This window comes from Schistocerca nitens, chromosome 1, assembly GCF_023898315.1.
Source record: "Schistocerca nitens isolate TAMUIC-IGC-003100 chromosome 1, iqSchNite1.1, whole genome shotgun sequence".
NCBI classification, from domain to species: Eukaryota; Metazoa; Arthropoda; class Insecta; order Orthoptera; family Acrididae; genus Schistocerca; species Schistocerca nitens.
In genome coordinates, this window is record NC_064614.1 from 400004363 (window position 1) to 400031240 (window position 26878).

Here is a 26878-nt window from a genome sequence, read left to right on the forward strand (position 1 = left end):
TTCATTTCAGTCAAATCGCGGCAGCCGTAAATTCATCGTTGTTTTTTGTTGGAGTCAAGGTGTGTGTCTTCAGAACATTCTGGATAAAGTCTTGAACACCTGGTTTACATATGCTCAGTTTGTTGCTCTATTCCGATTAGTCACACAACAGGTTTGACACATTATGGGTGCACGTACACTACTTAACACCTCCTGCTCACGACTGACTGGACGAATGCACACTATTTGTTTACAGTTATTGGTTCAGGCTTCGACCACAGTTTCTGCGCTGACTTCGCTTGTATGCCAGGAACAGAATCAGTATCAGAACATCCTGAAAAGGGAGTGTAAATCATCCGAAACAAAAATAGTTCAGTCAAGAACTCTGCAAGAGAGGCTTTCTGCATCACAACGTTGGTTACTGCTAAATTTCGGAGGGCATGTGTTCCTAGAAGAGTCAACCAGTATATTGCTTCCTATTACGTATACATCGCGATGAGATAATTAACATAAAATTAGAAAGATTCAAGGCTGCACAGAAGTTTACCAGCTTTCTCGATTGGAAAAGGAATGGGAGAATTGAAAGTGGTACGCAAACTACCGTCTACCACACACCTTAAAGTGGCTTGAGGAGTATAGATGTAGATGCAGATGTATAAAAATAAGTAGCTTAGCACCATATCATTTTACATCGAATAAAAAGTTACTATTACTATTAAGTTTAGAAAAGAAGTAAAAGAGCACAGATTGCGGACAAAATTATTTAGCTTCTCGTATAACTGTCAATTTGGTCAAAGGAAGGGTAAATAACAACGTTTGATTCACAACCGGGTGCACAAAACTTTCGTCTTCAAGCTTTTGTTGCTTGCATATCTACGTTGGGATGTATGTGCTTCTGTAGTTTCTCTTCCAGGCTCACGAGGTACAGTAAAACGCTGTTCCACTCTTGATCATACCAGAAACCTCCTATTGAGTCTCCAACAATTGAAACTGGGACTTCTGTTACGGTTGGCACCGATGTTACATCACAATGGTGGTCGATGTAGCGAGCAATTAAATGTAATAAATTGGTAGATGATCAAATAATTTAGCCTAGGCATAACAAAGAACAACTTTCTTCGACACAATAAATCTTAAATATTGCACTGAATACCCCAGAAATGAGACGTGGAAAAAAAGGGAAACATGCAAAAATAAAAATAAGAAGGATTTGAAATTTGCTGGTAAAACGGGTGTTGGTAAAAAGAAAAAAAAAGAAAAGAAAAGAAATGAAATTGAACGTGTAGTGGTAGGGTTGACATTTTGTAACAGCTTCCTTTACCATAAAAAGGTTTCTTCTTTCGGTTTTTATTTTCTCAAGACTTCTGATTGGTTTTATACAGCCAGACCACCATTAATTTCTCTCCTAGGCAAATCCGAAAGTCTCACAACACCAGAGTAACACTTGCACGCTTGTCCTCCATTGTTTATTCAATGTATTCCAATCTTTTTTCAGATTTTACACTCTACAGCTCCCTCTACTATCCTGGAAGCTATTTCCAGGTGTCGTAACACATGTCCTATCATCTTCCATCTTCTTGTCGGTGTGTTACATATGTTCCTTTCATCGTCGATCCTGCGTAGGGGCTCCTCATTCCTTATCTTATCAGTACGCCTAGTTTTCAACAAACTTCTGCAGCACCACATCTCAAACGCTACCATTCTCTTCTGTTCCAGTTTTCTCACTGTCCATGATTCACTACCACACAATGCTGAGCTCCAAACGTACACTCTCAGATATTTCCTCCTCAAATGAAGAGCTATATGTGATGCCAGTAGACTTATTTTGACTAGGAATGTCCTATTTTCCTGTGCTGGTCTGCTTTTTATTTCCTCTTTGCTTCCAAGGTAGCAGAATTCCTTAACTTTGTGATCATCAGATTCGATGATGTTTTTCGCCATTCTCATTTTAGCTACTACTCATTTCTACTGTCTTTTTTCGCTTTACTCTCCACCCATGTTCTGACTCTTTAGACTGTTCATTCCATTCATGATATCCTGTAATTCTTTTTCGTTTTCACGCAGGACTGTAATTTCATCAGTGAATCTTATCGTTGGTCGTCTTTCACCTTGGAATTTAATCCCACTCTTAAATCTTTCCTTTATTTCCGTCATTTCATTACTTCTTCGATGTATAGATTAAACCGTAGAGGCGAAACTCTCTCTTATATCCTTTTCAATCCGAGCACTTCGTTCTTTGTCCTCCGATTTTATTATTCGCTCTTGATTCTTGTACACAGTGTATAACTCTCGACATTCTCTATAGATTAATCATATTTATTTCAGAATTTCGAACACCTTGCACCGTTCTACATAGTCGAACGCTTTTTGTAAATCGGCTAATCGTACGAAAATTTCTTGATTTTTCTGCAGTATTGCTTCTGCTATCAAGCACATGGTCAGAACTGCATCTCTGGTGCCTTTACCTTCCCTGAACTGGTCACCATCTAACAGATACTCGGTTTCCTTTTCCGTTCTTTTACATATTATTCTTGTCAGCAGCTTGGTTGCATGAGTTGTTAAACTGATTATGCAGTAGTTCTCGCACCTGCTTTCCTTGCTTTCTTCGGAACTGCGTGGATGATATTTTCTGAATGTCCAGTTGTATGCCGTCATTCTCATAGATTATGTGCTCCAGCCTAAGAATTCGTTCTCTCTTCCCCCAGTTATTTTAGGAATTCCGATTCTGTGTGATTAATGTCTACTGCCTTATTTTGTCTCTAATCTTTCAGAGCTCTTTTAAATTCTGAGTGTAATGTTAGATTCCCTATACCAAATCGACTCCAGTTTTTCTTCTGTCACATCAGGCAGGTCCTGCCACTGTGATCTTCAATGTGCTCTTTTCACATGTCCACTCTCTCCTCTGCGTTTAAGAACAGAATTCCCATTGCCTTCTTAATGTTACCACCCTGGTTTTTAATTTCACTGAAGGTTGTTGTGACTTTTCTATATGCTGAGTCAGTCATTCCAAGTATGATATCTTTTTCAGTTTGCTCACAGTTTTCCTGCAGCCGCTTAGCCTTGACTGCCCTGCACTTCGTGCGTATTTAATTCCTAAGGAATTTGTACAGCTGCATATCTGTCTGCCTTGAACATCCCATTACTTCCTTTTTCTTCGTCGATCAATTGAAGTATTTCTTGTTTTACAGAAGGTTTCTTCACATTTAGCTTCCGTGTGCCTGTGTTTGTCTGTCAGACATCTGGGATTAACAGTTTCAGAGTTGCCCACTCGTCTTCAGCTGAACGGTCTAATCTTGTGTTCCTTAACACAGTATCCAAATCCGTAAAGAACTTCAGACGCGTCTCGTCGTTCCTCAGCACTTGAATATCCCACTTCCTCCCACACTGGTTCTTCTGGACGATTCTCCAAAACTTCAGTCTACTCAACATCACTAAATTTTTTTCTGAGGCTATATCTGCTCTTCAATACGCCTCGCAATCCATTACCTTATTTCGAAATCTCTTACTACAATGTAATCCAGCTGGGGTCTTCCCCTGTCTCCGGGTCTTTGCCCATTATACTTCCTCTGCTAGTGACTCTTGAAAAGAGTATTTATTATTACCATCAGCAATATTCTGCAGAACTCAGTCTTACTACTCTCTCATTCACACTGCCAATATTCTGTGGTTAGCTTTATATTCTATTCTTTCCACTACTTTCTTATTATCCCTCCATGATTAAGAGATTTTCATCTCCTTTTACGTACTGAATTACCCGTTCAGTGACCTCATATTCTTTCTCTCTCTCTTCATCTTCTGCTGGCGACGTCGGCATGTATAAATAAACTATCGTTCCAGAATGAAATGTTCTCTTTGCAGTGGAATGTGCACTAATATGAAGCTTCCTGGCAGATTAAAACTCAAATTCGGGATTTTTGCTTTCCGTGGGGAAGTGCTCTACCAATTGAGTTACCCAAGCACGACTCGCGACCCTTCCTTACAGCTTCACTTCTGCCAGTGCCTCGTCTCCTATCTTCCAAACTTCACAGAAGCTCTCCTGCACTTGTGGACGGATACCCGTGGTCTATGAGTAGCGTCTTTGATTCATAATCAAAAACGTCTTCGGTCCCGGGTTCGATCCCTGCCACTGCCTAAATTTTGATAAATAATCAGCATTGGCGGCCGAAGACTTCCGGCATAAGAAGTCAGCCTCATTCTGCCAACGGCTTTGTCAAAGAGGGCGGAGGAGCGGATAGAGGTTCAGGGCACTCTCTTGTCCTAGGGGTGGGAAATTGCCCCTAAAGGCGGAAGAATCAGCAATGATCAACGACATGAGGATGCAGAAGGCAATGGAAACCACTGCATTAAAGACACGTAACGTGTATCCACAGGACATGTGGCCTGTAATTGAAGAAGTGTCATGATGATCTCTCCATTGGCAAAATATACCGGAATAGTCCCCCATTCGGATCTCCGGGAGGGGACTGCCAAGGGGGAGATTATCATGAGAAAAAGACAGAATAATCAACGAAAGGATAACGTTCTACGAGTCGGGGCGTGGAATGTCAGAAGCTTGAACGTGGTTGGGAAACTAGAAAATCTGAAAAGGGAAATGCAATGGCTCAATCTAGATATAGTAGGGGTCAGTGAAGTGAGGTGGAAGAAAGACAAGGATTTCTGGTCAGATGAGTATCAGGTAATATCAACAGCAGCAGAAAATGGTGTAACAGGTGTAGGATTCGTTATGAATAGGAAGGTAGGGCAGAAGGTGTGTTACTGTGAACAGTTCAGTGACCGGGTTCTTCTAATCAGAATCGACAGCAGACCAACACCGACAACGATAGTTCAGGTATACATGCCGACGTCGCAAGCTGAAGATGAACCGATAGAGAAAGTGTATGAGGATATTGAAAGGATAATGTAGTATGTAAAGGGGGACGAAAATCTAATAGTCATGAGCGACTGGAACGCAGTTGTAGGGGAAGAAGAAAAGGTTACAGGAGAATATGGGCTTGGGACAAGGAATGAAAGAGGAGAAAGACTAGTTGAGTTCTGTGACAAGTTTCAGCTGGTAATAGCGAATACCCTGTTCAAGAATCGCAAGAGGAGGAGGTATACTTGGAAAAGGCCGGTAGATACGGGAAGATTTCAATTAGATTACATCATGGTCAGACAGAGATTCCGAAATCAGATACTGGATTGTAAGGCGTACCCAGGAGCAGATATAGACTCAGATCACAATATAGTAGTGATGAAGAGTAGGCTGAAGTTCCAGACATTAGTCAGGAAGAATCAATACGCAAAGAAGTGGGATACGGGAGGCCTAAGGAATGACGAGATATGTTTGAAGTTCTCTAACGCTATAGATAAAACAATAAGGAATAGCGCAGTAGGAAGTACAGTTGAAGAGGAATGGACATCTCTAAAAAGGGCCATCACAGAAGTTGGGAAGGAAAACATAGGTACAAAGAAGGTAGCTGCGAAGAAACCATGGGTAACAGAAGAAATACTTCAGTTGATTGATGAAAGGAGGAAGTACAAACATGTTCCGGGAAAATCAGGAATAGTACAAGTCGCTGAGGAATGAAATAAATAGGAAGTGCAGGGAAGCTAAGACGAAATGGCTGCAGGAAAAATGTGAAGACATCGAAAATGATATGATTGTCGGAAGGACAGACTCAGCATACAGGAAAGTCAAAACAACCTTTGGTGACATTAAAAGCAACGGTGGTAACATTAAGAGTGCAACGGGAATTCCACTGTTAAATGCAGAGCAGATAGGTGGAAAGAATACATTGAAAGCATCTGTGAGGGTGAAGATTTGTGTGATGTGATAGAAGAAGAAACAGGAGTCGATTTAGAAGAGATAGGGGACCCAGTATTAGAATCGGAATTTAAAAGAGCTTTGGAGGACTTACGGTCAAATAAGGCAGAAGGGATTAATAACATTCCATCAGAATTTCTAAAATCATTGGGGGAAGTGGCAACAAAACGACTATTCACTTTGGTGTGTACAATATATGAGTCTGGCGATATACCATCTGACTTTCGGAAAAGCATCATCCACACAATTACGAAGACGGCAAGAGCTGACAATCAGCTTAACAGCTCATGCATCGAAGCTGCTTACAAGAATAATATACAGAAGAGTGGAAAAGAAAATTGAGAATGCGCTAGGTGACGATCAGTTTGGCTTTAGGAAAAGTAAAGGGACGAGAGAGGCAATTGTGACGTTACGGCTAATAATGGAAGCAAGGCTAAAGAAAAATCAAGACACTTTCATAGGATTTGTCGACCTGGAAAAAGCGTTCGACAATATAAAATGGAGCAAGCTGTTCGAATTCTGAAAAAAGTAGTGGTAACCTACAGGGAGAGACGGGTCATATACAACATGTACAACAACCAAGAGAGAATAATAAGAGTGGACGATCAGGAACGATGTGCTCGTATTAAGAAGGGTGTAAGACAAGGCTGTAGCCTTTCGCCCCTACTCTTCAATCTGTACATCGAGGAAGCAATGATGGAAATAAAAGAAAGGTTCAGGAGTGGAATTAAAAATACAAGGTGAAAGGATATCAGTTATACGATTCGCTGATGACATTGCTATCCTGAGTGAAAGTGAAGAAGAATTAAATGATCTGCTGAACGGAACGAACAGTCTAATGAGTACACAGTATGGTTTTAGAGTAAATCGGAGAAAGACGAAGATAATGAGAAGCAGTAGAAATGAGAACAGCGAGAAACTTAACATCAGGATTGATGGTCACGAAGTCAATGAAGTTAAGGAATTCTGCTACCTAGGCAGTAAAATAACCAATGACCGACGGAGCAAGTAGGACATCAAAAGCAGACTCGCTATGGCAAAAAAGGCATTTCTGGCCAAGACAAGTCTACTAATATCAAATATAGGCCTTAATTTGAGGAAGAAATTTCTGAGAATGTACGTCTGGAGTACAGCATTGTATGGTAGTGAAACATGGACTGTGGGAAAACCGGAACAGAAGAGAATCGAAGCATTTGAGATGTGGTGCTACAGACGAATGTTGAAAATTAGGTGGACTGATAAGGTAAGGAATGAGGAGGTTCTACGCAGAATCGGAGAGGAAAGGAATATGTGGAAAACACTGATAAGGAGAAGGGACAGGATGATAGGATATCTGCTAAGACATGAGGGAATGACTTCCATTGTACTAGAGGGAGCTGTAGAGGGCAAAAACTGTAGAGGAAGACAGAGATTGGAATACGTCAAGCAAATAATTGAGGACGTAGGTTGCAAGTGCTACTCTGAGATGAAGAGGTTAACACAGGAAAGGAATTCGTGGCGGGCCGCATCAAACCGGTCAGTAGGCTGATGAAAAAAAAAAAAAAAAAAGCGTATTGCGGAGACATGGCTTAGCCACAGTATGATGGATTTGCAGTGGAGCGTGCGCTGAAATAAAACTTCCTGGAGGATTAAAACTGTACGCCGGACCGATTTTCAAACTCACGAGTTCTAATTCGAGCACTTACCCACGACAGGCAAAAGTCCCGAGTTCGAGTCTCAGTCCGGAGTACAGTTCAACTATCGTTGTTCACGCTGGTTTGGTGTCAAATCTGATGAACACAGCCCTCTGGCTGAACTGTTTCTAGCATCTCACTCTCTCTCTCTACCAATTCATAACGAATCCTATTCGCGTCGCACCAGTTTCTGCTGCTGTTGATATTACCGAACACTCTCAGACAAGAAATCCTTTCCATTTCACTTCACCGACCTCCACTTTATTAAGATTGAGCCAGTGCATTTTCCTTTTCAGATTTTCTATCTTTCGTACTACGTTAAAACTTCCGACATTCCAAGCACCGATTTGTTGAATGTTATACGTCCGTTGGTTATCCTATCTTCTTCTCATTGTCGTCACCCAATTAGCAGTCACTTCCCGGAGAGACGAATGGGTGACTAATCCAGAATGTTCTGCCAATGGATACATGCATATGATGTGTCTTTAATTCAGTGACCTCCCTAGCCTTAGCCTTCTGCTTTCTCATACCGTCGTCCACTGCTGATTCTGCTTCCTTTTAAGGGCAAATTCCTACCAAAATAGCAAGAAACTGTCCTGTCCTCTGTCCACTCCTCCGCCCTCTTTTACAAAGCCGTTGTCAGCAGGAGGATAAAATCTTACGTCGAAAGTTTTGGCCTCCATTCCTGATGATAGTTATAAAAAATTTGAGACTGGCGATTTTCGAACACCGCTACACCAAGACAACGTTTGTCCTGAAATTTGAGGGAGATATTTTACCCACTTCAACCTGCTACCTCCTCTTCGACCGCCCTCTCACTATCGGGGATTGGCAATGATAATACAGAGAAGGGCAACACCTCTGGGCATCATTTGTCACAGTTAAGAATGGGGTAATTACAAAATTCTCAATTAGTCACGACGGAATGATTGGGAAAATTGTTTTACTAAGAATAATTTTCAGATTTGAACATTTTAACGCATGTTTGAAATCACATTGATATTAGGGGCAGTGAGTACCATCCACTACAATGTTTCAACACAGACGTTCATTTCTCTGCATTCTAAATGTTACCATTCATAGCTCAAATCTAAAAATGTTCAAATGTGTGTGAAATCTTATGGGACTTAACTGCTAAGGTCATCAGTCCCTAAGCTTACTCACTACTTAACATAAAGTATCCTAATCACAAACACACCCACCCATGCCCGAGGGAGGACTTGAACCTCTGCCGGGACCAGCCGCACAGTCCACGACTGCAGCGCCCTAGGCCGCTCGGCTAATCCCGCGCGGCCTCAAAGCTAAGTTCTGTCTTTGATGTTATATTACTGTCGAGACTTTCATTTTGTATGTTGTAATACTTGTCTTTTTATATTCCATACGTTATACAAATTTTACCTGTGGACACATTTTTCACTATAACTATTTTTTAAGAAATACGGAATCTTATGTACGTAGAGAACAGTCTTATCACTTTTTGTCCCAGTTTGCGTCTGTTGAAAGCATATCGTTGACATTTAATTTTAGTATATAACACACCCACTTGGGAAAGCGAGCTCATCGATCGCGCGCCAAAGGTAAGGGGCTGCCTATATTTTAATGCGAACTTCGTAACCATAATTTAGGTTAGAGTAAAATACAAGTATTTCGTACGTAATCTTGATCATGCTGAGCACCTCAGCTGAGAAATTTTAATCACTAATGAAAATTGCCACAGTTGTATTATTATACATTTATTGCACTACAACCAATTTTGTTCCTAGAATGTGTTCAGTTTTCTGAGGTGTGCTAAAGTCATGATACAAATGGTTTTGCTGTCGTATGTAATATTAAAGACCACATGTAGAAAAAATGATCATAAACATTCCGCTGTCACTAATCCGAAGTGTGGCGAGCATACGTAGCACGCAGCGTACAGCAAGCTGTGCAGACAGGGCTGTTTCACGACATAAGTCTGTTAAAGAATATTTTGACAGTGTACTGATACCGGTATCATTAGACAAAATAAGACCGTGGCTGTGGACTAAAAGGAACACTTTTTACCGGTTGTGTGGGTCGTTGTTCCAACCAGTAGTATGCTGGGAACATGAAAGATTTGATTGTCAAGATAGAGATAAAGCGTAGCTGTTCACTGTTCGTGATACACAGTTATACTCCATCTGTTCTAAGAAGCTGTAAAGTTACGCTTGTTTAGGCGTCTCCATCGGCAGGCCAGTACTGGTAAGATGAAATTGTTGTACAACTGAACGTTAACGGGCCCGGGGCTCAGGGTGCGCCGTGGCAGCTGCAGCTTCCGGCTAGGTGACTGGTACAAGCGAGTCCAGGTACAAAGGCTACCAGAGTGATGGATATGGGTAAATCCTGAAATTGGGAATTTGGACTGCTGTTACTCGCATGGCCTTTGTGCAGGAGACTGTCCAAGAAATGGCGAAGTGTCAGATAATCTTAAAGATGGCTAAGTTCAGCTCTTAGAGATTCAACAATAACTGACATCAAACATTAATGCAAATCTGAATTCATATGCGATCCTAGAAAATTGAGGCGCATCCAATGAGGCAACAATATTTCAATATCTTTAAAACTACCGAAGTTAATAGTACACAGCGAATAAATGTCTTCTCAACGAACCTCTGAAGTAATACCTTTAATTGCTTTATTCGATTTCAGCAACATTTTCTGTGATTATGGCTATCATCCAAGAAAGTTATGTATCTGGATGAATTTTATTTATTTATTTACCATGTCTTTTATATATTTTCATGAAGAAGCTGTTCATCAGAACATCCTATTCTTCATATTTACACAGCAAAGCAATACAGCATCAGTACCTCATATTTTGTCATACACGTGTCTTAATTTCATGAATAGTTTATTATTTTGCCAGTACACTCATTTAAATGTTGATTGCAAGTGCTATTAAAAAAACTGTACTAATTTAAAAGTAGTCATCACATGCTTCAGTAGACACGACAGTTCAAAAGAGAACCAAAATACGCTTCTGTCAAGAAGGCGTAAATAACCGTTTAAACAATACTTTAAGATAATCTGTTGTCATTACTGTGGGCACACTTGCGAGAGAGTGGTGGATTATTTAATTATGAACCAACTATACTTACATTTATTATAAATAGTCTGACTGTAACTGAAAGTTTGTATTTCTCTATTTAAATATTGTTGTAATGTATTAGTTTAGTCTGGGAAGCTGTCAGCTTGAATCAGATCGTATCTGTACAGCTTAAGAACGATGTATTTTTGTTGGGACGGCCTTCAGCCAATGGAGAAGCAGACAGTAGCAGAACACTACGAGAATCGGTTGGAGACTGGGACTTTTTGAGTGAAGAGATCAAGGAAGCGACTCTCTACATCTTATTACCGAGTTCTTCAAGAAGGCAGGCCTGTCTTCAGTGATGTGCGTGATTTGATGATGGGTGTGATTGATTCTGGTGGTGTACGGCTGCTATCATACTTCTGAAGGGATTTTATAATTCGAGTGATCTGAATGTGCTCCGGAGTAGGACTCTTTTTCCGCTTGGTATACGAAACTGTGCAAGACAGAGCGCGGGTTAATGTTATTTATATTACGTGTTTTAATTTGTTTTGAGCTGGTCAATATTTCGTGTATCATGATTAAATAATGGACTGAGCCGTGTTCGGGCAGTTTATTACTTGACATCTTGTCTTTCAGTACTGCCGTCCCGTTCCTTATTCGATGTACTGGCGTCACTAAGCTGCTGGTCTGCCTGCCCGTGAGTGGCAGCAGCAGCGCTATCGATAAGAGCACTGTCGTTCTATCTTTGGAGCGACCGCTGGGGACACACATGCACTGTCCGACGGAAGGAGACTTGAGCGGGGACGACCGTTGATTGTTCGTTCGTTCGATCGGTTGTCTCATCGGGCGACGTGTATTTGGTCTTGCGATCGCTTCTGGGCCCCTTCAATTGATCATCCTGCGGGACTTTGGTCGGTTCCGTCCTTGTGCAGAGATGTCGGGTGGCCAATGAGCCGGTGTTCTCTCTGCATGGTTGGGTCCGAGCCAGTGTCTCCGGGACGTCGTCCATCCGAAGGGAGTCGGGACGGAGCAGCAGTGTAGTCCGGACAGCCATGATTCACCCGATCGTTGCCGACACACATGACTTGAGTGTGGGCGATCTTGACTGCTCGTTCGGTCGGCCGTCTCATCGGACGACTTGTATTTGGTGGCCGACCGTTTCTGGGTTCTCTGTGTGTGTCAACTTGTGATTCGTTCTTGTTGTTCCACAGTGATTGGTTTTAGTATTGTTTGAGTTGTTTGTGGATGTGTTTCGGGGAACCGTGAGTGGCTTGTATGGTTTGACTGAGCAGCTATTTTAATGATGGGAATTGGTTAAATTGTTGGTCGGTCCTTGGGCCATCCCTAGTTTGGGGTGCCATCAGATTACTTCAGCTCTTGGCTGCCTGTCTACCGTCACCTTACGTTTGAGCTACCTTCCCAGGCCCACCCCTGGAACACTTCTGAGCACCACTTGTTCTGTTTGTTTTAAATTGTGATTTTGATTTTTATTGAAGTTTTGTGCGAGGCCTTTGGCCATGTATTAATTTAGTTTTGTTTAATTATTTTACATAAAGGCCTTCAGCTGTGTTAAATTAAGCCGTTAGTTGTTCTATGTGTTATATGTGGCTTTCAGCCGGGGATTTGCGTGAACCCCTTAATAAGGCTTTCAACCGTGTGTTTTCTCTAAAGGAAACATTTTAATAAGAAGCAAGGGTTTTATTCTAAATTATTTATGTGACTTGTTGTTCAGGCCTTCAGGCGTTGTTTCAAATTTGTTTGTGGCCTTCAGCCGTGCAATAAGTTAATGTGCCTTATTTATAGTTGGCCTTCCGACGTGTAGTCTAGGCCTTCAGTCGTTAATTATTTTCATTGCAAGTTTAAGAAAAAAATTTTACTTTCTATTTTTAATTGCTTTTCATTTCTAAGCCAGGCCTTCAGCCGTTCTTGTGCTTGCTGTGTGGTTTTGGGCCTTCAGCCCAGAAAGCATCTTAAGTTTTCTTTAACTAGGCCTTCAACCGTATCATTTAATTGTGCTCTTTTAAGCCAACGTGTAAGTAAGTGGTTCTTAGAAAAATAAAGTTGTGTGCTTGATTATGCTGAAAGGGTACAGTACCGCCCGACATTGAAATTAGGTACAACATACTTCATTATTTTTGTCAGAACAAAACATTTTTTTTTGTAAAATAACTCAATTTCAATTAATACAGCGAAGCCAGATACCAGTGTGGGAAAGAATGACAATTTATTTATTTAATTGATCACATGTGCACTCCCACAAAGTAAATCCCTACATCCAGTTTGGTGAGATCTGTGATATGAATGAATGTATGGTCGTCTGCTAACCGCAGATAGTGAAAGTGAATATATCATCATCTTTGAGACGATCCTTTGGCCACCTTTGGTGGGACCAAAGAGATGAAATTTACCTGAGCTTTGAGCGCCTGAAATGTGGCTGACCAATACGGTAGCAAGGTGCTCCCCCACTTCGACAGAGGTGTGAGAGGACCTGAAGAACGGCCATGTTTCAGCACTCTGCCGCTGGATCTTGTGCTGTTAAGACCTGTTTTAGTTGTGCTCCGTAATGACAAAAGAGTGGAGACATGGTATGCATGTGGAATATTTAAGAGTAGTTTGAAATAATAATTTCGCTATTTCAGAACTTTTGTGGGGAGAATTAAATGTCAGGTAGGTAATATTAATGGGATTGTAGTAATCTTCGGAAGTGACCAACGGTCACAATGAAACCACGTGTAGCAATAAGTTGAAATACTTCCGTGTGCTTAAGTTAAGCTGAATTACTAGCGTGTGTACAATAAGTTGAAATATTTAAGAAATAGCGTGTGTACCATAAGTTGAAATATTTAAGAAATGGCGTGTGCAGGACTTGAAATTAGAGACGAGTACTTCCACGCGGTGAGTACTGTGTGAGTCTCAAACTGTGTATGAGACAAAAGATAAAGAGAAGTACTCGTCCATGGTATCAGTTGAGGACTCGCGTGTGTGATGAATACGTTCTTAATATTACTTTGCGCGATATGATTCCGTGTGACGCTAGATTCAAACTCTGAGAGAGAAGCAAGGTGAGTCGGCCGTCTATCCAGCAACGCCACTTGGCTTGCATTGCACAGGAAGACGTGCAAATATCTCCAGAGTTCATAGTAGGAAAGTAGAATTACAAAGTGGGGCAGTGTCGTGTGAAACTGGGATAAATACTAATTGAAGTGGGAAAGCTGAAAGTGATAATGGTGTGACTATTTAGTGTTTTGTATTTCATGTCGTAGTGTGGTGTATGTCATGTAATTTGGGTATGTGTGGTTTGCATGGGAGAGTAGCAAGGTAGTTTCAAAAGATTAGTGGGTTATGCTTGTTCCTTCTGTACTGCTCGGTCTGGAGGATAGTTTCGTGATGATGATTGTGAGAGTCGAAGTGTGAGAAATAATAAAAGATCCACCATCCTATCCAGAAAGTGCACTGTAGCGTTAAATAATTACGAGACCATAATATAGAGATTCACCAATGTAAAGCCATGCCCACTGGGCGGAATTTCTCATGTGTTATTGTTGTAGGTTATACAATTTGTGTGTTTAGGTTAGAGAATTTATCGGAATAAATAAGATAGTGAAAAGAAAAAGATTGGTGGACTTTTCCTTCGAATTGTATGTTGTCATAATGTCCCGAATTTATAATGTGTGCGCCATTCATATTCAGTGCGGTGGCCACGTGTTGACAAAAGCCGTTAAATAAAAATAGTGTACAGTCAGAGTTCTGTAAATTACTGATAGTCAGATGCGTGTTTCCGTTGCGTATTAATCATATAGGAGGATAATTTGTAACTTAATTGTGAGTACGAGAGTTCATGTTACTCGATAAATAAGAATGAATCCACTCGCTTGGCAGACCACTCATCTTGCAGGCCTGACTGCTTGATGCCACAGTATGAGCAAGGCATGTGGGTGCCTCTCAATGCAACTCACAGTAACTGTTTACGGTCCCATTCACAACGTTAACCTTATCCTGTGCGCTCTCTGACTACCTACCAATGAGGTTCCATGGACATGGTTCTTTTGTATCTTCGATGGCTATTTAGTTTGGGACTTTTGCTACCATTATTGTAACGCTCTCAGCGTAACCCTGCTGCATTTGATAAGGGTATTTTCTCTCCGTACTTGAGTTGAATATCGTAGGACCGCTTACCATTTCTTTGAGATGTTCTTTCTTCAGTAAACATTATTCAACGCAATTCTTCATCGTTTAAATCAATTACAGACGTTAGAACACAACCCTTGTTATTAAATTCATCACATAACTTTTATTTCATATTTATGTGTATTTTTATTAATTCGCAATTCTAGGCAATGCATAGACTATTTGGCTATAGGACCACAGCTACACGTTATTATTTGCAGAGAATTAGCTATCGGGCATCAAAGCACACATGCGCAGTTCGACCCTTGTGACTGCATTGAGCTATTATTTTTAAACGGAACCATGCATAGCCCAAGCACGTAAGGTACGAGCAATATCAGGCAAAGTCGCAATTGATTTGCTCGTAAGGGATGCTGCTAGGCAGAGTAACTACACAGGAGTAACCGTTAGGCACTGACGCTTTTGGGAGCTCGCCCAGGATATGAGTCTGATCCCTTTAGAATTACAATTATAATTTAACACTTTACATTCTTCTGTGATCGAGATCCCAAATCTATTGCGTAACAGGTAGTTTGCATGCAGGCTCCAATCTACGATTATGCAGCAGTTGTGTGCGTGAGAAACGCTACCAAAAGCTAGGTATGCGAATGCTGGCCGCAGCATTTCAAAAAAAATGAAGAATGCTATGTAGAGGCGTGCTGAGCTCGAGTTCGCAGCTGTCAGTAGCAACGGAGGCCTCGACAGAGGCGCAGGGCATTGGCGGCCACGGCAACGAGGATTACAGGCGGCAACTACATTCATCAGCGTCGGCAACGACAATCACCCAGTCTGCGTGGTTCAGATAATGTTAGTGGGTCAGTTCGTCCAAAATCTGAAAGTGGTAATGTTGATAGGCTGATGTTAGTGTGGCGGACTGCCTGAAAGCAGAGAAAAGAGATGTAATTGCAAGTGATTCAATGACATGGTTGCGGAAAATTCTGACTAATATGAATCCTAAAATTCGCTACTGAGTACAGAAATAAGTTCAATAAAATCAGAGATAGGTTCAGTAGAGACCAGCGTAGCAGAATGTGTGAAAGTTTAGGTAGAGAATCAAAATTAGAAGCTATTAGGGCATACGTAAGCAAAATTTCTAAAGAGGCTAACCTCGTTAATACCAAAGAGGACACAGTGCATAAAGATTTCAGGAACAAGTTGCAAAATGTACATTACAAGCTGAGTAGTGACGTTAAGAATTGTGTGCTGTGGAAGTGATCACTAAGTCTATTAACAATTTGCCTGGTGCGAGGTGGCGCAGTGGTTAGACACTGGACTCGCATTCTGGAGGACGACGGTTCAATCCCGCGTCCGGCCATCCTGATTTAGGTTTTCCGTGATTTCCCTAAATCACTCCAGACAAATGCCGGGATGGTTCCTCTGAAAGGGCACAGCCGACATCCTTCCCCATCCTTCCCTAATCCGATGAGACCGATGACCACGCTGTCTGGTCTCCTTCCCCAAACCAACCAACCAACCAATTTGCCTGGTAAAGTGGTAGAGTGTGAAAAAGAGGTGGTGAGAAACAGACAACAGTTGGAAGCAGAGATAAATAACGAAATTTTTTAGTTGAAACTGCGGATTAAAGATATACGTGCAGAGTTAAATGCTTTAGCAGCCAATCTATTACTATTATGGGTGCTTCATGAGATATTTCAGGAACGACAAAGTACTAAAAACATTTCGAGGACAATGCACAATCATGAGCAAATTTATTGAGTGTTTCATTTACTCCTATGAAGTGTTTGAGAATTGTTTCCTGAACAGATTCTGGAGTGGAGCGAAGAAAACACGACTTCATATGAGTTCCTAAATGGATGAAGTTTAGAACGCGAAAGTAGTTCGATGCGCGATTTTTGTGTGCGGGAGCTAGTTGGGAGTGTTGACTGAAAAGACGCTTACCGGAATATTTGCAATGCGACCTCATCCATAGTCTACTGTCGATTTTATAGATTATAACAAGCGTTCATACTTAAGCCACATAATGGGAACAGCAGACAGGGGAATGGTTGCCAGAAAGGGAATTATAGCTACTACCAAATAGTTATCGCCATAATAATCGTTTTCACGGAGTAAATGGAAACGGGAACTCTCATAACGAAAATCAGAATCGAGAACGAAAATTTGGGACCCACGAGCCTCACGAAATGATACGCCAGAATATAAGGTTGAGAAATTAGAGATCGCAGGTCTGGAGATGGCGAAATAAATGAGGGTTGAAAATGAAACGTTACTTAAAAATGCTGTGGGTGTCGACAATTCGGAAAAGAAGCCACAAATGTTGACGGTTATGACAAGTAAGTTAAAAATGGGGAATAGCTTTAGCCAGAGCAACCGTAAAGAAGGCGCCAGAAAGGTTGTAAAATGAGTAGACATGGTGACTCAAAAAATTATTTTGTGAACGGGAAGTGAATAATGGGTCAATGTATGCTTGTCGAAAAATTCTGTGATCAGGGGAGAGGCTGAGGTTGATCTGTATTTGGTGGAGATAGAATGTATGACGAATTCTAATGAAGCACTAGTCAGTAGCAATTATTTCAGAAACGTATGTGAAAGTAAAGTAGATGATTTTGTATCGGAGGAAGAAAGTGAAGCCATTTGTGAAGGCAGTGTTGCAATAGCCTAGTCATACGGTGATTAATTTTATTATGTATCGGCATATATGCGTGATTTATTGTTAAGGGAGGAGGAGGTGATGTTTAAGGTGCTGAAGGTTGAACCTACTCGTTTAGATGTCTCCGAGGAAGGAATTTGTGCATTTATTTCTATCGATGAAAGAGAGCCGATAGCTCTTGATGAATGCTTGAATTATGAGTAGCTGTAGAAGAACAAACGAGAAAGTAATGTGTTAGGTTATCCGAGTACAGAATATCTTAAATATCTGAGAGTAGAGACAATGTATCGGCGAGAGAGAAAGATCCGAGTTTGGCGGAAATCGTGTGTACCATGAATTCTGAAGAGGAGCGATAATGTAGCGGCCGTTTGTTTGTTTTAGTAGCGGAGTTTGATGAAGTTATTGATGATGATTTCTATAATGTGTCGACGGATTTAATGGATGTTTTAAGTAATGAATGAGCTGTCGGTGAATGTTAGTGAAGTTAACTGTGATAAAGATTGCAGTGATTCGGCGGAAACTATTCCTGATTTGTGTACGGGAGACGAAGTTTTAAGTTGTGTGGCTCATTGTGAGAATGTTAATTCGGAGGAAGTAATTTTGATGGTTAGGAGGACCATGAAACGAGAGGTTTCCATAACGATTGAAATCCTTCAAATGAGTTGAAGGTAAGTCAGGAATTCGTAATGAAATTGAGGGTTGCTCTGAAATTATAATGTGTTCTATAATCATGGAAGAAAGGGACGTGGAAACTTATCTTTTGAGGGAACAGTGTTCAGAGAGGGTTGAACTGATCGATTTTAATGGTTCAAAATGGTACAAATGGCTCTAAGCACTATGGGACTTAACTTCTGAGGTCATCAGTCCCCTAGAACTTAGAACTACTTAAACCTAACCAACCCAAGGACATCACACACATCCATGCCCGAGGCAGTTTTCGAACCGGCGACCGTAGCGGTCGCGCGGTTCCAGACTGTAGCGCCTAGATCCGCTCGGCCACCCCGGCCGGCTGACCGATGTTAATGATTGAAGAAAGTGTGGACATCTCAAAACAAAAAATGGTGTTCCAGCGGTAGTCACAAGTATTGTTTGTAAACGGAAGAGCCCGTTGGTTAACTAGGAAAGACGGCTCGAATTTGAGCACGAGAAAAATGAGATTCGGGACATACTCACACTGACGAGAAAAATGTAAGTGGCAACGATGGCAGACTTGCATCCCTTGCATGGAGAACTTGGTGTGAAAAAATTGTGTGTAAATAAAGGTATTTTCATGTGTAGTTATAAGAATTTTGGGGGCTATTTCTTTTTGGTGCAAGGAGTAATTTGTTAAATTTGAGATATAAATGGATAAGTATGGAAGCACAATTTAATGCAAGGAGGGCATATAAAGGGTGATTGAGAAGTCAAAGTATTCAGGGATTTGAGAGGAATGATCATTTGAAACAAAAGTCAAGTAAACATGGGTTCAAAAACGCATGCCTTAAAACTATGAGCAATTCTTGATCGTTCATACTGTGAAACAAATGTGTTCTATTGCAACATCTTTGCTTTTCCATATTTTGGGAAGTGGTAGTATGGACCAAACGTATAAAAAGGTCCAATAAAAATGTGCTCTAAAATGCATACCTTAAAAGTTATGAACGCTTGTTCATTAGAAGTAGCGAAGATTAAAAAGCGCTCATAGCTCTCAAGGTATACATTTTAGAGAACATGTTTACTGGACATGTTTTTCTTGCTTTGGTCCCTACTACCACTTCTCAAAATATGGTAAACAAAGTGCTTGCAGTAGAAGAGATTTGTTTCACAATATCGAAGATCAAGAATTCCTCATAGTTCTTAATGTATGCGTTTTAGAACCCACGTTTATTTGCCACTTTTGTTTCGAATGATCGTTCCTGTCATATCCCTGACTACTGACCATCACTTCTGAAACACCCTGTACATTGTCTTGGTGCGCGGAGGTCAGAAAATCTCGTTCTTTGCGAAAAGAGGAATAAATCTTACTGTATTTAAATGCTGCTAATGTAAAAGTGGTCAATTGCTCGTGTTAGCGGACACCACAACTGAAAAGTGTGCCAGAAGACGTCTCTGTCAAGCAGGCATAGATAATATCATTTAAGTAATTTTTAGCGACAGTTTATTGTCATTTAACATAAGTGCAAAAATACTGGTTTATTTATTAATGAACAAACCCTTTTTCTGGGTGCTGTGAACACAATGAGTAACTGAATATTTAGTACATTTCTGTATTTAAGTATTGTTGTAACATATTAGTTTAATGTGATGAGTGGTCATGTTGAATCAAATCATGTCTTTAAACCTTAAAAATGATGTATTTTTGGTGGGGAAGGCATTCATCCAATTGAGAGACCGACAATAGCTGAACACTAGAAGAGTCAAGTGGTGAGTGGGATTTTTCGAGTGAAGAGCTCGAAGTAGTGACTATGGACACTTTTATACGAGTTCTGGAAAAAGGCAGACTTGCCCAAGGTGACGAGTGGTATTTGATTGTGGAGATAACTGTTCTGGGCAGACTGGACATATTTTGAGACGATTGAATGTGCTCCAGAGTAGGACTCTAATGATTTACTTTGTATTAAGGAACTGAGAATCGACAGAGTACGTATGAGTTACTATTCCTTGAGTGTTAATTTGTGAATCATCAAGTTGAACTCTGAACTATTTCTAGCTGTTGAATTTTTCATGTATTCTGAGCACGAAATGGACTTAGTTTTCACGAGTCTTTGATGACTATGTAGTCTGGAGATTTCGCTTCAATTCTTGTATCGTTTCAAGGTAACTTTACTGCATATGATTAGTGTATTTTTCGTCTGAATTTGAAATGAATATCGTAGGACCACTACCAATTTATTTGAGATTATTCAGTAACATTTTGTATTTCTGTGTATTTTTATTAATTCACAGTTCTAGTCAAATGATAGACTGTTTCACTGTAGGATCGTAGCTATACCTTATCACTTGTAGCGAATTAGCTGTGGAGCCTATGACTACATCGAGCTATTGTTTTTGAACAGAGCAAAGCATACCCCAAGCGCGTAAGGTACGAGCAATATTAGGCAAATTCGCAACTGGTTTGCCCATATAGGATGCCGTTAGGCAGAGCGACTACACAGCAGTAGTCGTTAGATAGTTTGGTACTTTCAACATTTACAGCCCAGTCAGCAATCGTGATAATCTAAAATAGAAGAAACTATCAGCCTCATTACTGCAATCGATGCTGATTCTCTTGGAAATATATGTAATACCTTCTAAACCATTTTCTTGATAGAAAAGCTCCCGGGAATGTGCGCCCTTGAACGTAGCGCAACATATGACTGCAGGCTTTCTATCTGTCTGTGGAGTAAAATCATCAGGAACAATTCGAGCAGATTAACTGCTGCCATGTTGTACTTGTGTGTTTCCTAACATCCTATGAAGCATCGTTGCATTATACCGTAAGCACATGTGTTACGAATTATGACACTGAAAGGAAACCAGCTGTGTGTCAGCTCACTCAAAAGCAGTCATTCCAATAATAAATTATGAAAATTTTTCGTTTAATTAGATAGAAAGTCTCAGTTAACTTTGATCGATAGGTTAGAAACGTCATGTGTGAGAGAGATCGTGTGTACTGGCTTACACATTCGGGTCAGCCCCAGAGCATCACCTTTTCAGGGTTCTGCTACACCTACTTGTGCAGCGAAGCGGTTAGAGGAAGCGCCGGCTCAAGTTAAAATGATGGTCAGAGATTGTTCAGCGGCGCGGGCCCCTTAGCGCAGCGCACTCGAGCAAACTAGGTGCTCTGCTGCGGCAGCGCCTTCGGCCACTCTGGGACAACAGGCAACAATAAACAAAGATTAGGGCTCCGGCTGGCAGCGTAATTATGGCAGTTAGTGAGGCGGCCCCCGCCACAGCTCTGAGATTACAAGCGCGTTACTCGCGCATGCGCAGAGCGCTACTGTGGCCCCGCGTTTCCTCTTTAAGAGCATTCCCACATCCAGGTCATCGCAATGGTTGCACTTGTGGTGGAGGACATTGGCTGAGTTCGGCTACAAGGAATTATTCAAAACTTTACGTGTGCGTATGCGAGTAAAGTTATGTTCAACATTTGTCTGAATTACAAAACCAAATACTTGTGTGGATAATGTCTAATAAATTAGCGCTCTGCTTGCTGCAGTAGCAAATTGAATGTGAACGTTATTTTAGACCAGCCTCAAAAAGTCTACTTTGATCAACAAATGAATGAAGGTTTTGTGACCAGGACGTAGACAATGTTCAGTACTATGGTAAATTTTAATTATATAATGTTCGGCGTACAACAGCGTCTACAACGCTTAGTTAGAGAATTTTTGAAGCTACACAAGAATACAAAAGTAACGGATGATAAATTCTATTCGACAATAAAAATAGGTCGACAAGGAACTGGGGTATCCTTATCTCCCATAAATAGTTGATGGGACACGGTATGGTTTACGTCAGCTGTTTCAAGAGTTGTTAATCCAAAGTAGCTTGGAAAAGTTCTTATCAGTAGTTGACAGTCTGCCTTCCATATTGATCGAAAATACTCTTTGCGTGCTTTAAGTCTGTAGACTCTCATGTGCTACGGATCTCTTTACATACATAAATGTCTCCTTCACAACACCTCAACGCAAACGATCATTTCCGTCCCCTGTAAAGAAACTGAGCACCGACTTCATATCGTATGTACCAGACGCCTCTCCTAAAAGTCGTAAGCCGCTTTTTCTCTCGTGTTTCGAGACACATCTGCAGTTTCGCTTTTTCAGTGTGAACCTGGAATTAGTTGAAAACAATTTGGATCATCACGTGTTTCATGCGGCGTCTATTGTCGAGGGAAAGAAACGGTTTGTTTCCCGTTACACACGTTATTATTTTTAAATAGGTATTCTACGGGCCATTCGATGGAGCGATCCCAAATTAGCATACTGTGATATTTGTTTTATCGACATGTATTAACAGAGACAGTAAAACAACAAGAATAACCAATACCCCATCAACGACGCTGCCTGCTACCGCCATGCAGTAGCGCTACTTAGTCGGTGTTGGAACACTGGTCACTCATCGTGTTGCAACATCCCTATTAACACATATCGATAAGATAAATACAGCAGTAGACAAATTTTGCGACGCTCTGTCGAGGGGGACTCCTGAAATTCCTCTTTAAAAATCTTTTTGTTTGTGACGTGAAATAAACCGCCGCTTTCCGTCGACACTGGCCGTAGCATGAAAGCCGTAACAGGTGATGTTCGTTTGAGCTGACTCCAGCAACACACTGCAAACACGAAATGGCAAGGTCTGACGAAACACAACAGAATATGTGCCTGACGACTCTTAGAAGAGCCATCTGTACAGTTGCAGTATGCTATCTCTATAGCTTATAGCGTTAAGACTACTACTCTGACAGCTGAATGAGAAGTGAGGTTCCATGCATCCATCTAACGAGCCGTACTTTACCACCGTCAGACTGGTCTCTTCCCATAGAATTTTATGATTTAATTTGCCTCTTATGCATCCTTCAGTAGATGACACAGTACGTAAACTACAGCAGTTTTCTTCTGTGAATGGCATATGTCACAGTTCAAGGAGCAATCTCTGTTTCTCTGTAAACAAACTCGGCTCTCCACAGCAATGAACGGGAAAGCTGTTCGAAGCCTCCAAGATACAGCAGCAGTTGTGGGTGTTCCGACATAACGTTTTTTGAGAAACTACATACCCTGGCGCAAGACGGTGCCCGTACAGGTATCTTGAGAATTGGTCGTGCAGCTAAGGCCAGATGCGGAAATTGTATGGAGCAATTACTGATGACCTATGAGACGTGGTACTTAGGGAAACGCAGGATTCAATGTGGACGGGGCCGTACTCAGTTACCCTTGGTTGCTCAGTTTTTCTAATCACTTACACTTTATTTCAAAACAATTGCAAATAAGGTTGACAATAAGAAAAAATTATCAGATTTGACTGTTAAGACACAATGTCTAATAAAAAATTTCTTAAGCAATTTTATTTCACGGCTGAAGGCCTTATTGACCAGAAATTCAACTTATTTGTCAGCTGAAAGCCCCAATAGTAATAACTCAAAAAACAATTTGACGGCTGAAGTCCTAGATAGCAAATTCTTAAGAACGAGTTAACTTCTCCAAGAGATACTAAAATATTATAAAAAAGGTCAATCAACAATTTTTTTTATTAAGAGACAATATCTAACTAAAAATTCTTAAGACAAATTGCATTCACGGCTGAAGGCCTTATTGACAATCATCACAACATGACCAAATCAAGAGAGAAGTGGGCCTCAGGCAGTGCTCCAAGGATCGACCTGGGAAAGTCGCTCAACTTCGTAAACGATGAGACAGGCAGGCAAGAGTTGTATTCACTTAACCGGATGGCAACTAAAACTAGTGACAGTTTAAGCGCAGGCCAACACTTTCGCAACATCTACCTAACGTCAGATAACTAACACAACAATGGAATAACCCAGGCAAGGCGGAACCGGCGGACAGCACTGCGTCTTCAGAATCCGGTTTTTAGACCATCCAGAAGCAGAAGGAACCACTACGACCAAAGAAGTCCAGAAGAAACAAATATCCGAATCACAGTGAAGGAGGCTGTCGAACTACACGCCTTACCGGACAGCAGCGACAAGGCGAGGAATGGTGCACTGCCGCGAAAATTCGCTAAGCTTCAGGGCACGTAACAGGGGCGTTAGCGGCCACTAGGCTGAAAAATATCGCTGGCTGAGATTCATCAATAAACACAAAGAATTGAATGATTAATAATAAAAGGTGCAGGACGGCTGATTAATTTTGCCAACTCCGAACACTCCACTCGTTGCTCTTCGTCTCAGCGACCCTGCGAGCAGCAACGCGCGAAAAACGGCGTAATCTCAAATAGTGGAGGTTTCATTACTGGGTTAATGTTCAGTCAACTCTAACGTCCTGGGTCCGGTGGAGAACGAGAAGAGAATCGAAGCATTTGAGTTGTTGCGCCGTAGACGAGTGTTGAAAGTGAAGTGACTGATAAGGTAAGGAATGAAGATGTGTTATGCAAAATGGGAAAGGAAAGAAATACGTCGAAAACACTCACAAGGAGCAGGGACAGGATTGTAGGACATCTCTTAAATCGTTAGGAAATGACTTTCGTGGTAATAGAGGGAGCTGTAGAGGGTGAAAACTGTAGAGGAAGACAAAGATTGGAATACCTCCAGCTGATGACTGACGACGTAGGTTTCAAGTGCCACTCTCTGAGGTGAAGACGTTGGCACAGGAGAGGAAATGATGGCGTTACGCATCAAACCAGTCTGAAGATTGATGGCTTAAAATAAATAAAAAAATAAAAGTACCATCTGTATGGTATTTTCTTCCTAATCGGTACATACAAAAGCATTAACTAAATTATCTTTCTGGAAAAATTAATTAAATAATCTGTACCGACTGGTGTCACACTATGGGGCAAAGGTATTCATACACACTAAAACAATTACAATGTACATAAATATAATGACAGTGTAAGTATTTTGTAGGCATACGCTTCTATGTATCTCCTGTAAACCGTTTTGGCATGGATTGAACCTGCTTTGGAAGTATCTGACATAATATTTTGCCTTCGGGGCGTAGACATTAAGAGCCGTCTTACTTCATATTTCATATTTTCTGCCCAGTCCTTCAGGCGTACTCCAAAGATGTTCAACTCGATTAAGGCCTGCGCTCTGTGCTGGAAGCGTGAGAACGTGGGAAGTAGGGTACAACAAAGACAGACGAATAATTTCCGCTGTATGCTTACAATCCGTACCTTGTTGAAAGTAGTAAGCTACCCTAAATCTAAGGTAGCAACACTTCTTGCAGATTTGCCTTTGGGATATTTAAATACCGACATCTGTCCATGTTACCTCCAACGAAAATAATTTGCCGGGCACCAGATGTGATCCTACATACCCAAACCATAGCTGCTCCACCACCGTCCTTCACTGTGAGTTGAAAGAGTATGGGATCCAGGTCAGTATTTGGTCGTCATCAGGTGAAGTGTCTATCACTTAGTAGCAAATGATGGCAAACTTTCATGTGAAGACGACCGGGGTCTAGAAGTCACTTTCACTGGCATTAATTGTGGATGGATGTTGTTCGCCACAGTGTGGCTACTTTCATTACAACTATTAATGATCCAGTACTTTACAAGAGGATTCTGCCTGGAGAGCAAAGACAAAAAGCCCAATACTGTGATACTACTGCCACTGATGTTATCCATAAGGCAGACAATGAACATTTCGTTGCTGTTATTACAGACATTACTCGAAATATGCTGGCTGCAGACAACATTTTACATAAATAATAACCGTATATCGCCAGCGTAGGCTGCGCAGTGAGCGTCCTCAATCTACTCTTTAATAGACGATACTATTCCAGAAGTACTTCACGAAGTTAATCGTGTAGCCAAAAACAGAATTATATCTTTGAAGTACAGTCTTGTTCCTAATGCAACAAAAGAGGCTAAAAGGAAAGGAAAAGCCCCTACATCAAGTGTCACAGTCAAACTTCCCTTTCGGACGCGATCGGCTGCAGTAGTAATATATTTTGATAGTTTTTTTGAAGAACAGAGAAGCCATACTGGATACAGTTGTTTGTCCTACTGTGATACTCGATATGGCCGTGAAGTCCGCTGTGCTAGAGGATGAGGCATGCCAGAAACTGGAAGCAGCTTACCGCTTACTGAAAACTGCACGTGACGCAATAAAGCAAGCAGAGGCAGACAATACCGTTTTGTCTGAAGTATATGAACTTTGTACTGTTATTTCAGCTAATGTAGGAAAAATAAATTTTTTTTCTGTAGAATACAAACAAAATTTAAAAATTGGCTAGAAACCTAGGAAATACGTTAATATGCAAACGATCCAGGCAGCAGCAAACCTTCGGGATCCATGGTATACAGGAGGAACTCTTACTGAAAATGAGGAAAGTCAGTCAACTGACTGTGTAGCAGCACCAAGTAATGCTTTAGCTTGATTCCAGAATTACACTGGCAAATCTAGAGGAATTTCGGGTTGTTGTCGCTTTCTTTTTCGAAAGAGTGAATGTAGACTGTTGCTAATCGTGTCTCCATCGAACAGGTCTGTGCACTAAGTAACCTTTGAGAACTTTGTGATCGACAATTTTATATGTACCTCCAAAATCAGCTGGGCACAGCACAACTAGATCGCTCATGGTCGGGTTCACACAAACGTCAACCGAGTCAACTCAATCAATAACTGTGCGAATTTATGCGACATATCAAGTTATTTCCCTTTTAAAACTCTGAGGAAGTGCAATTGTTCTTTATTTGCTGCAGTTATATTTTCGAGTGCAAGTGTAAAACTGTTGTCTGGATAAAGGAAGAAATTCATTTAAATAACGCTTTTTGGATAAAGATAATTGGTTATCACAACAATTGTAAGTCTGAATTATTGATCTTTTTTAAAATGGTGTTATACGTCCCCAGCCCATTCTACCTGCCGTTTAAACTCGTTATCAAACTATTTCAAACCAACTTTTTCTTTTAAACCAATCTCACAGAACCGTTTTCAAGCAGTGGCACATCTCTACGGAGGG